This window comes from Mesoplodon mirus (genome assembly GCF_964341445.2).
Source record: "Mesoplodon mirus genome assembly, chromosome: 7".
NCBI lineage: Eukaryota > Metazoa > Chordata > Mammalia > Artiodactyla > Ziphiidae > Mesoplodon > Mesoplodon mirus.
In genome coordinates this window covers 64,338,360-64,350,802 of record NC_138983.1, presented here as the reverse complement: position 1 = coordinate 64,350,802, position 12,443 = coordinate 64,338,360, and the positions used below count along the sequence as shown (strand labels likewise).

The window sequence follows — 12,443 nt, the reverse complement described above, 5'->3', positions numbered from 1 at the left end:
TGTTCTGTTTTGCTCCCTAAGATCCAGACATAGCTTTTCTTCTGGCTTTTCTTTTCTTTTCTTTTTTTTTTTTTTAACAGTTTGCAGCATGCTTTTTCCCACACATGAACATTTATTAAACATTTTAAGTATTATACACAATTTGCTTCTTTTACTTAGCAGTTTTGGGCGTTTTTCTGTCAGTACTTCATTCTTTTTAGCTGCTGCAGATGTTACATTTTATAGACATATTGGTTGGTATTTCTTATTAATCAACATTTGGGCTGTTTCCAAGTTTGAAAAAAAAAGTTGCAACAAATACTCTTGGGTACATTTCTTTGTTCAGGATTAATTTCTGGAAGTGGAAGTTCTGGGTCCAAACCCAGAATATTTTGAATTTTAATTGATATTGCTAACTTACACTCTAAAAAGTTGTACCAATTTATAAGGCAGAAAATGCTGTTTTTCTTTTTTTTGGATACTTAATCTAAATCTTCGCTAATGTGATGGGTAAAACATGTTTTAATTTTCATTTTTTAATTCTGTGAAGTTTAGTTTCTAACTTACTAATTTTGGTTTCTAGCAATATTCATTCTCAATTTATTACCTCTTTGAAGTTTTAATTTTAGCCATTATGCTTGATATTAGATTATTCTTTTTTCTAAAGAGCAGCCAGTTCTTGTTCTGTCATTGTAACATCCCATGCAATCTCATTGAAGATCAGAAACAAAGTTTTTTAAGGTCTCAGACCTTCTCCTTTAACCACCGAAAAGGTAGTCTCATACCTGTCTCTTTACTATCCCTGTGGAATATCCTGGAGTTTTCAACTTATTGACTCCTGGTCTGAGTGAACAGAATTTTTTTAAGAAGTGTGATATAAAGTAATTCACAGTCCCTCTTTTTTTTTTCTTTTGCCGTACGCAGGCCTCTCACTGTTGTGGCCTCTCCCGTTGCGGAGCACAGGCTCCAGACGCGCAGGCTCAGCGGCCATGGCTCACGGGCCCAGCTGCTCTGCGGCATGTGGGATCTTCCCGGACCGGGGCACGAACCCGTGTCCCCTGCATCGGCAGGCAGACTCGCAACCACTGCGCCACCAGGGAAGCCCCACAGTCCCTCTTTTGATCTAATTTTAATAACTGAATGCTAGCTTTTCTGTTTATAATCCATTTCTGACCTTTGGACCCATCTGCCTAGCTCCTAGCTCTATAGGCTCTGGTTTCAGCTCATGCTACCAGGGGACTCTCCCACTTTGGGCTGTCTTGGTAGATGTTCTACCCTAGGCAGGTGCTGGTCACCTATTCTTGACTCTTGATGGGCATTCAGGCAGTTACAGCAAAGAAATGTTTCACAAATGGTATCTGATACAGTCTAGTTAAAATTAATGGGAAATAAAAGTACTTTGCTTAGAAATAATTATCCATAGATCTAAAGTCAACAAAAGTCTCTACAACAAAAAATACGTAATTTTGGGGGGGCAGGAGGAGGCTTGAAATAGATCAGAAAACACTTTCACATTAATTGTTCTTTTCATTTACTTCAACTTTGTACTTAATGCGTTTCTCCTCCTGGACATCAGAAGGAACACCTGGATATCTGGCAGAAGTTTGTATTTTTCCAAATCAATTTCTGGAAAAATTGTGTCACTTTCAAATTCCTGCATGATCCTTGTCACAAATAGTCTAAGATGGCCTGGCCTGCTCATGGCTTCCTTATGAACTGCGTCCCACTATCCAAACCATGTCCACTTTATTTGTTAATTCTGATTGCTCAATAAGTTTTAAGGCATCATCCAGACTTTTGGCAAGAAAATGAGCTCCCTGTGGAGGTTCCTTGAGTTCTCTACTGAGAACTATATTAATTGTGTCCTTTAAAGGTCGATCTTCTCTGGAATGGAGAACAGGTTTTCCTGCCCATAAGCACCAAATTCTGTTTGCCTTCTACTGAAGAGGTTGTGGTCAATCTTTGGAAATACCTGTATTCTTTCCTGAGCTGGGGCCAGGGCAGGTCCCTGTTCTTGCCTATGTCCGTGTTCTGGGACCCAGCAACAATGCAGTTTAGCGGATGAACCACGACAGCAGCAGAAAATACTTCCGAGCTAGCACGTCACACCAACACGGGGATTACCCACCAGCTTGGCATGAAATTTTTCTTCTTCCAGCGTTTGAAGAGAGTCTTTAATGATCAGTAAATAAACTGAAGTAGTTGAGATGGATCCATTAGTTCACTGGTGGGCAGCCAGGGGTCCTGGAACCCTTCTCAGGCTTCCCTGTGGACAGCTTCCCTCTGTGCTCCTAGCAATCCAACCTCACGACTGCTTGGTGTTTCCACTGTTGGAGCTGGGTCCTCCTGGGGCCTTCTGAGAGGTGAGCGTGAGGCTTCTCTGGCTCAGGCCTGTGTCTCTTCCTGTCTTGAAAGTGGATTTTCCTGTAGGAGGGTGTGAGCAGTAAGAATGTGTCAGGACAGCTCTCTGGAGGGGTGGCCAGACCAAGAGACGGCTACTTGCTTCCTCCTCAGGAGAGGCCTCTGGGTTTAGCTCCAACCCTGGGCCTACATGGCAAGTTCCAGGAGGCCATGGTCTGAGCATCTCTCTCGGGGAGGTTTGTCCCCAGGACAAAAGGGAAGGGAGAGGAAGAGTGAGGCTCCACTGCTGACTTAGCCGCACTTCGGGGCAAGAGGAGCACGGTGGGTAGGAAGGCACCTTCCATCAGTCTGGAGCCCTTGAGAGGGAGCCTGGATGTCAGATGTGAGGGCAGAAGCACAAGCTCCAGATGGGTTTGTTATCAGCACTGGGCCCTGCGCAGAGCCGATGCACAGTTCCCTTTTGTCAGATGATTGAATTCATTCATTCAGCATGAACTGAGCACCTACTCCCTGCCGGGCACTCTCCTAGCCCAGGGAAAGAGCACAGAGCAAGACAGTTACGGCCCTGCCGCTGGGAAGCCTACATCCTGGGCTGAGTAAACAGGAAGGCTGAGGGCCTCCAGAGCTCTGACGGTGGGAGGGTGGGCGGATGTGGGGTACCCCTGCCAGCAAAGGAGTCCCCAGGTTCTTGGAATTTCTGTCCTGAGGGCTGGGGTAGGAGATCTGGCAGCGTTGTCCAGATGGGGATGATACCAAGAAATTAAAGAAGGCAACAGGAGGAGAAAGCGGGGGAGGTCTGAGCACCTACAGTGTGTAGTCCAGGGGCCAGGAAAGCACCTCTTCCATATGGTCAACTTTAATCCTCCCAGACACCCAGTGAGGCCGTGGTCATCGTCACCATTTATAGATTTGCAGAAAGGCTGAGCAGCCTTCCTGAGGCACACATCTCGGAAGTGAGGATTCCCCCTCAGGTCAGCGGACACCATTCCATGAGCAGAAGGCAAGCTGTGTGAGGTCCCCAGAGGAGCCTCTCAGGCTCTGGGGCCTCAGGCTTGTTTTTTCCAGCATCAAGGTGTTTGCCTCAGGTGATGACACCCTGGCCTCTCCCGTCCTGCAGACTCGGGCCTAATGGAGCTGGTATTGGCCCAGCACGTTGGCTGGTGTCAAAAATAGGGGGACAGATGCCCCTGGGGGATCGGCTGAAATGGATGTGCATCTGGGAAAGCAGCTTCCTCACCCGGTGGCCTTCCCAGCCCCAGTGTGGCCCTGGGGGTGATGGCAGAGGGTGGCCTGCTTGCAGCACTGACCTTGTGCTCAGAGCCAGAACAGTCAAAGTGACAGAATGGGTTTGAATTCCATCTCCACTGCTTGCTTTTTGTGTAGCCCTGAGCTAGTCACCCAGACTCTCTAAGCCTTAATTTCATCATCAGCGAATCAAGGTTGACCACAACTACGGCACAAGGCTGTGATGAGAATGAGCCCAAATAAGATTGGGAAAGCACTGGCAGCGTCTGGCATGCAGTAAATGCCAATAATCAGTGGCGCTTATGATTGAGGTTAATATATTATATCAGTATCAGATCATACTCCACCGTGTATCTGGGGCTGGGCTGTAGGGCATGGTTTATTCTGGTGGCCCAGTCGTATTTCCCGAGGATGCATGGGGCACAGACACTTACGGCAAAGAGAGACGTCAGGTTTTACAGCAGAGGATTCCAAACTTCCCTGTCATCAGAACCCCCGGGGGTCTTGTTATAGATTCAGCGTTGGGGGTTATAACCCCTCCCATTCCTTCCTCCTTCCCTCCCCAGAGATTCCCATTCGTGGGTCTGGGGTAAGGTTTTGAATCTGTGTTTGTAACAAAATCCTCAGGTGACCCTGATGCAGGAAGTCCAAGAACTCGGTTTTGGGCAGCATTGCTTTAAAAGCTCTTTCTTCCAGCCCTGGCCAGCCTCGTGCCTGGCTCTCCTCCACGGCTGGGCTATTTCTGACTAATCAGTAGGAGCTGTCACCTCAAATCATGCTCCTCTTCCCTGGGCAGCCCTGGAGATGCACATGGACAAATCCTTTCTCTTCAGCTTTCTGTCTAGACACCATGCAGACCTACAAAATGTTTTCCCCTTAAAAACGTGATCACCTGTCTCTGGGTGACCACAATTTCTAAACTCTCTCCTAAGAAACATGGTTAGAGAAGGGATTTTTTTTCTCTGACTTGGCAATCCATTTAAAAAGTGTTATAAATGTATAATGATATATCTGCCTTTGTTTGTGTATGGAATGATCCCTAGCAAATGCAGACTGGGGTAGCACAGTGGTTAAACATACAGACTGTGGCACTGGACTGTCTGGGTTTGAATCACAGCTCTGCCCCTTACTAGCTGTGTGACCTTGGGCAAGTTATACAACCTCTCTGTCCTCAGTTTCCTTATTTTTGGAATAGGACTAATAGTAGCACCTATTCCCCCGGAGTCGTTAGAACGATTGGCTGAGTTAATATTGATGAAGCACTTACAACAATGCCTGACCCATAGCGAGCCTTCACTGTAGAGAGTGAATGTAACTGCATGAGACGACCTGGGAGATCCAGGGGGCATGGGCTTCGCATGCATTCCAGGAAAGTAAAGAAGTTTAGGTAATGATGCTGACTGGCTTTGGCCAAGCCCTGTTCTTTCCTGACACACAGTTCTGCCTTGAAGGAATTGAACAAGCCACAGTGGTGGTGAAAGAAGCCCTATGTGTGACCACCATGTATGAAGCAAAACATCGTTTTGCTGAACCCCATTAGCAAACTCTGTAAAGCCTTGTCTTTGGAGAATCTCTCTAGCTGTGATCTATCTAAGTGGCATGCAGGGAACCAGGGGACTTTTCCCTTTGTCTCAATCTTCCTTTCCAAGGTTTGGAATTGCTGAAGGTCTTGGCTGGTTTTCTCGACAAAAGAGCTATAGAGGAAGAACCTGATGTAGGGAAGGCAGGAATTAGCAGAGACCAGAACATCAGTGTCCAATCAGGTCTTGAGTGATGATGGAAGACAAAGGAAGGGAAGCTGTGCTCCCCTTCCTCTTCTCCCCGCCCTGCCAGGTTAGCCTGCCTTGCCTCCCTTGGGAGGTGGGACAGCAACGTGGCTTAGCACTGGGCCTTGGGGCAGACCCTGCTGGACAGCCTGGCCTGGTACCTAGTGGTGTTACGATCTTGGGAACTTTGCTAACCGGTCTGATTGTCTTCGGTAAAATAAAGGTGAGAGCAGTACCTGTGTCACTGAGTTGTTGGGTCAAGTTCAACAAGGTAATATATATAAAGTGCCTGGAACTCCATAAATGAAACCTTTTCTTATTCTTATTGCTGGGCGGTCTTTTCCATGGGCCCAATCTAGCCCAAGGTCTTGATAATTCAGGTCTTTCCCTGTACAGACTCCTTCAAAGAATAGTCCAGAATAGTTGGAGAGGGAATGGAGATTGAAAGACCAGCTTGCTTGGACCAACCCATGAGGTTTCTGTGTATGTGTTTGGACAGGATGTGGGTGAGGGGCTTGGAGCTCCTTGGGGAGGGACTGTACTCTCCACATGGTAAAGGCCTTCCTGGTGATTTCATGTGACGCTTCTGGGCACTCCAGAAGCAGTTGCAGGAAGTGAGGGAATGGGCAGAAACGCATGTTTCTGAGTGAGCAGGGAGCAGGGCAGAGCCCAGCATGGTACATGGTCCCCAGGGTAGAAACAGAGTGAAGAAGTGGGCCAGGCAGGAAATGCACTCACGGGTCAGGTTGGGTGGGCCTGGGTCACCGAGGTGGCAGAAGAGGTCTGGAACACATCTACCAGTAGGCAGTACCCGCACTTCCAAGGAGGAAGTAACTGCGTACCAGTTGGCCAGGCGGACCTCGCAGGACCTTCTGTGGGAGCTCAGAAGGTCCGGCCAGTGGCAGCTGGGCCTAGCCATCCGGCTGGGGCAGAGCAGGGGTCTGCTCCCTGAGGAGTTGCACTGGCTCAGGGCCCAGCCCTGGAAATTGGGGCCCAGGGGAACAAGGGGTCAGCCCTAGGACATCGGAACTTGGCCCCGTAGGACAACAGAGGCAACACAGAAAAAAATGGCTCAGGAGACTGCCCCCAGAGCTTTGCCATATGCCAACAATCACATTATTTCAAATGAATTTTCACATCAACCCAACGAAGAAAGTATTGTTGTCATCATATTACCGATGAGTAAACTGAGGCTCCTTTAAGTTCACTGACTCGCCCAGTGTTCCAGAGCTGCTCTGTGGCAGAACCAGGAGTGCCCAGGTCTGCCCGCTCAGAATCTCATGCTTTTATCCAGGTACCAGAGTGCCCAAGTCTCCAGCTGCTGGGGCCAGGGTCTGCCTCACCAACAGAATTCTTCACACATTCTTTTGTGTTATATAGAAAGCACCGGGCTGTGGGCTGAGAGCCACAGTGATGCTCTCTGGGACTTTGGAAGGGACCTGGTGGAGTGCCTCATCCAATCTCCTCTATTTAAAGATAAGGAAATGGAGGTTCAGAGAAGTTAACAGCCTTGCCTGGGGTCCCTCAGAAGACAATGGCAAAGCCAGGACCCGAACCAGGCCTGCTGGCTCCCCACCCCATGTTGTCTCCACTGCATTGAGCTGTTTTCCTCCCACACTGAAGAAGATTTGGGCAGACTCATTATGTGGCCCTGCTGCATAAGGAGCATCAACAGAATCAAACATTTAAAGGCCACCAGCATATCTCCCTGGATAGGTGGCAGGAGCAATCTGTCTGCAGTTGCATTTGTAAGCACAGCATGGAGAACTCATCAAGAAGCCGGCAAGGATTGCACAGGTTCTATTTGTCTACTAATTAAAACAAGGGGGCTTCCCTGATGGCGCAGTGGTTGGGAGTCCGCCTGCCGGTGCAGGGGACACGGGTTCGTGCCCCGGTCCGGGAGAATCCCACATGCTGCGGAGCAGCTGGGCCCGTGAGCCATGGCCGCTGGGCCTGCGCGTCTGGAGCCTGTGCTCTGCAACGGGAGAGGCCGCAACAGTGAGAGGCCCGCGTACCGCAAAAAACAAACAAACAAAAAAAACAAGGGAAATGCCAGGGGAAAAGAAGATGGATTGGGGAAAAGATGGAAGTTTTCAAGTCATGCGGAATGGCAGTAGGATGGCAATTGCACGTCTTGGGCAGGGATAGTTCTGCACCTCGTTGGGCGTGTGGGTGCCTTTGACTCGGCCACCACGTTCTCATCTGTCTTCCTGTCTGGCTGAGCATCTTGAGGACAACACTGTGTCATCTTTACCTTTGCATCAGCGGCACCCAGCACCGGGTCTGGCATGGAGTAGATATTCCGCAAATGTTTGTTGAATGACTCACTAAATGAACGATTGAAAACCATTACTAAGGGTAAGGGTGAGACCAAATGGCTGGTCAGAGCTCTCCTTTCATATTACACCTGCCATGGGCTCAGTGCCTCCAGATTTGCCTTGCAGAGGGCCCTGGGAGATCCCATGGTCATCCTCTGCCTCTTTGAATATTGGCCTCCCTTGGGAGCCATTACCTTGGTGTTAGGGATCACCACTGGGGTTTGTTAGGGTTGACTAGCTGTGGCCAGGGGCCCAAACCAACTGGCTATAGTCAAAGGCCTGGATGCCAGGGTCAGGTTGCCCCAGTTTGCGTCTCGGCTTCATCACGTTCCAGCTGTGTGACCTTGGGCAAGCTGCTTGACCTCTCTAAGCCTGTTTCCTTATCTGTAAAATAGGGGTCATAGCATGGGGAATGATGAGGATTGAATGAGACAACGTACAGTGCTGGCACCTAGTAAGGGCTCAATCCATGTTAGGTCTTTGTACTGTCATGTCCTGAGGGGCCTGGGAGCATGGCTGCTCCCTCTGCCAGGTTGGGGGTAAGCAAGCCCTGGCTGTGGGCCCACCTTGCCTTTGTTTAGGAGCACAAAGGAGAGCAGGAGATAATGAGGCAGAGAGGAAAGGAGTCTATTAGAAGTGGCAGCAGGAGAAGCTATCGGATATATAGACATGCGCCCGGGCAAACCTGGGATTGGATAACATTTCCATTCTGTTTCCATCATCCATAACTTAGTTATTTAAAGTGCCGGAAAAAAGCCAGAATATGCTGTCCTGTTTGTACAAATGAGGTTTATAAATAGCTGTTGTGGAGAGCTGGCATCGCGGAGAGATCAGGGTGCCCACAGTGAGCCCTGACTCAGTTCCGTGGGGGCCGGCTCTGCCGATCTGGAGATGTTCCGTGTCTGCCTCTGAGCCACTGTCACCTCCCTCCCAGTGGCTCCTTAGGGAGACCTACATGCTTCTACTTTGGGGATAAGGAGCACTGTGGCATTTGAGTGGGATTGGACGGCATTGGCATCATTGGGTGTGGCAAAGATGGCAGGATTTGGAACAGGGCAGACCTGGGTTTGAATCCCATTCCATCACTTGCCAGCTGTGTGACTGCTGGCAAATTGGCCTAGCCTCAGTTTTTCCTCTATTCACTATATATCACACTTTAGGGCTGCTGTGAAGAGGGAGCTTCTTCCTCGGGCAGCTCAGCAGCAGCTCTTGCTAGTTTTGGCAAGATAGGCAGGTACTTCTGAGGCCAGACAACCGCAAGATTTTTAGGGGCCTAGAAGTTAACTAATGGCTGGGGAGTAGCAGGGGTAGACAAGGGACCAGGATGACATCTGGTCACTATGATGGAGCAGGTGTTCCCAGGCCCCACTTTGGCCCTTGAACAGATCCCAAACTTTGAGCCATCTGACCTTCAGAGGATGTCTAGTTATCATTATTATTATAATTATTAAACAGCCTCATTGCTGTCTACTTAGTTACCTGGCATTTCAGTTTCTATCAGTGATATAGACTGTCTGCAAATTATCTGCCGTTGAGTTCCCACCCCAGCCTTGCTCAGAGGGTAGGCTGAGGGATATGTTAGCAGCTCAATTCTCCGGATGCTCTGATTCTCAACCATGTATCTGACCATCAGAAAGCCCTTGTCTGGCAACTTACCAACACCCTGGCTTTGACTAAGGACCAGCCTCGAAGCAGCTCCGGGGAAGCCCTGGTGTTTTCTGTAGGACTGCAGCCACCGACGCCATCTGTGTGTTGTTCAAGATGACCTGAGCTCAGGCCTTGAGCAGGTTGGCCCTCTCCAGGACTGTGAGCGTTCTCTTTGGACTTAAGCATGCCATTGGATTTCCTTCTCAGATTCAGTTCAGTTTTACAAGCATTGATTGAGCACCTACTATTTGGCTGTAACTATGGTCCTGGTGGGGGGACAACAAAACAGCACGGTAGGCTGGGATGGGGCAGGGCCTGCACTCACCTGCGGTTGAATGATTCTCCACTGCTCGTTAGCTGTGTGGTTTTTGAATTGTTACCCCTGACCTTTGAGCCCTGGCTTCCCACTTGTAAAATGAGACTGATATCTACATGGTCTTTAGAATAGAGAAATGGCTCCATAGCAGGTATTCAATGCATGATGGTCAGCTTTTTCTTCTGCTCCTCTCTCCTTTCGTCTCCCTTCCTCCTTCCTGCTGTCTCCCACTCCCCCTTCTTTCCTTGCGCTCAAGGAGTTTACCGTCGAGTAGGGTCAGGCAGAGACCTGGACTAAACATTTCAAAACGGCATCAGGATGGGAGTAGGTACAGGGAATTCTGGGATATAGAGATGGACACCCACAGATGGTTTCCTTCTGTCAGCCTTGGAAGTTCAGGGAAAAGCTGAGTCATGTGCATGTGTCGGGATGCACGCACAGGGCTGAACGTGTATATAGCCTGCCTGTACCCACACTCACACACACACGTGCATCATATAGACATGTACTTTCATACCTATCAGAAGGGAAGTGGCACAAATCACGACTTCCCCATTGTTTCACATAGAGAGGCCTTAACGAAGAGGTAAGGATGGAGTTAAAGGTCAAGAATGGTGCGGTGTCCAGAGACTCAAAATGCGAGGAAGCTCTGCCACACCTAGGGCTGGTGGAACAAGGGAAGAAATAATGTTACCAAGGTAGGAGAGAGCCTGAGTCTTGGAAGTGATGCAGCCTGGCAGGAGCGATAGTCACAGAAGGACATGGCTACTGCCAGAGATGGGTCCCCCCACCATTCTCCTCTTAGGCTCTGATTTTCTGCCATGCCTCCCATTGGCTGAGCCCTACCGAGGGAGGCTGGGTGATGCTATAGGCAGGAGCCTCCTTCCAGGGAACAGAGCCTGGCAGGGAAGAGCGAAGAGTGGACTCTTGAGAGGGTGCAAATGGAGAGTGAGCAGCAGGGATGTGCGTGCAGGGTGGATGCTCCTGTACAGGCACGCACAGGCCAGCCAGAGCTTCTTCCTGCAGGGCAGGAGGGGTGAGGGGGCAGGAGGGGGGCTGGGCAGGCATGGTGCAGCTGGATGATTCCCAAGCCCCTCCCACATGTTGCTGGGAAGGGCTCTGAGAGGCCTCTGGATGGGGCTTTCTGCAGGATTTTCTTAAAGCCCATACGCCGTAATGCCTCAGTTGTTTATTAGAAACCACGATTGGCTTCCAGCCTCCCTAGTCTTTGCTGAAGGCAGCAGTGGGTTTGTACATATTTGAGATAAATCTATGTGTAGTGTTTTCTCTTTCTGCCCCAGTGCCTGTGTTCAGGAGGCGTGAGAGGTACAGCGATGGCCCTGGGCAAGGGCTGCAGCTGGCTGGAGTCACGTCCTCAGAGCGTGCCCAGCTCAGAATGGACCTGGGCATCATGTGCCGTCCTCGGTGAGTGACTTGGCCACGCCCTCACCTCCTCGAGGCCCCAGAGGCCCTCTTAGGCTCCCGCCCCTCGGCTTCCCATCCCCGGCTCTGCCCCCTCCAACTCTGCTTCATCTCCTCAGGGCTTTCCCAGGAACTGGGAGTTGGCAGCCCCAGGCTGAGCTTCCAGTCAGCACCCAGCAATGTTGGGTGATGCAACGTTGATTGCAATGTTGTTTGCAGTGTTGATTGACAAGAGCGTGTGCGTGCTCTCTGCAGGCTGGCACAACTGACCAGTGTGGCCTTGGGTTGTGAACTCTGAAGGACCCCACAGGTGATTTAGTCCAGGTGGTGGGCAGCAGAGAACGGTGGTCGGGACCTCTGTCTCAAATCCTAGCTCCGTGCGGCCTGTGAGAGCTTCACAACTAAATGGTCAATGGGCTGCCACTACATTTTTTTTTTTTTTTTTTGCGGTACGCGGGCCTCTCACTGTCGTGGCCTCTCCCGTTGCAGAGCACAGGCTCCGGATGCGCAGGCTCAGCAGCCATGGCTCATGGGCCCAGCCGCTCCGCGGCATGTGGGATCTTCCCGGACCGGGGCACGAACCCGTGTCCCCTGCATCGGCAGGTGGACTCTCAACCACTGTGCCACCAGGGAAGCCCCTGCCACTCCTCTTCCTCAGTTGCCTGCAGCACAATTTTTTTTGAGCAGGTTGGCTTCCAGAAGGGTAAACTGCAAAAGGCACCCCGGATAGCAAAGCTTATGGGCCTGTCTTGCCCATTTGCACATTGAGTATGTCTGTTCAGAGTGCTGTTTGGTTTTGGATTCAGTTAATATTGCCCTGATATTGCTGAGAGAGTCCACACCTTGAAGGCATCTCCTGGTGGCAGAAATAGGGCCGCCCTGGCAGCAGCAGCCGAGAGAAAGGGTCTATCTTCCTGTTACCTGCGGAGGGAGGGCGTTTGTCCATTTCCTTTAAAAATTGCCTTAAGTAATTGAGCAGATATGAAGGTGGCAGGGGGAGCTAGTTCCCGGCCCTGCCCATTTTAGGGCTGGAATTTGCCCTCTCCAGGCTTCTCCTGTAACAGGGAAGAGCCAAATCTGACTACATGTTGGATCTGTTTCTTTTACTTTAACCTTTGCTTCCCATTGCTTTTGTTCACTAAAAGGATACTGTCTATACATAATGGCCTGCCTTGGGGAACCCTGCCCCCTGCCTGAATGTTAAACCAAAATGCCTTTGATCAGGGAAACATCCAGACCCTGTCCACCTGTGGATGGCTGCAAGACAGAAGAAATTAACACATCCCATCCCCGAGGCTGGCCATTCCAGGGGATATTTGCAGAACGTATGGCCTTCTTACTTTACTTCCTTATTTCCTCCCCCTCTCTGTGCTATAAAAGAAACTGGCA

The 12,443-nt window shown here is 50.1% G+C and overlaps 1 protein-coding gene and 1 pseudogene across 5 annotated transcripts in view; one reads left to right on the top strand and one right to left on the bottom strand.

Moving 5' to 3' along the window:
* Positions 1–12,443, top strand: part of GALNT18 (polypeptide N-acetylgalactosaminyltransferase 18) — a 355,103-nt gene that overhangs the window by 81,792 nt on the left and 260,868 nt on the right. The gene's annotated exons all lie outside the window — the stretch shown is intronic.
* LOC309807963 (dihydrofolate reductase-like) lies at positions 1,353–10,700 on the bottom strand (annotated as a pseudogene). Its single transcript has 4 exons — positions 10,623–10,700; positions 6,090–6,330; positions 2,289–2,403; positions 1,353–2,080 (listed from the first exon to the last, which is right to left on the bottom strand). The product of its transcript is annotated as a dihydrofolate reductase-like (transcript).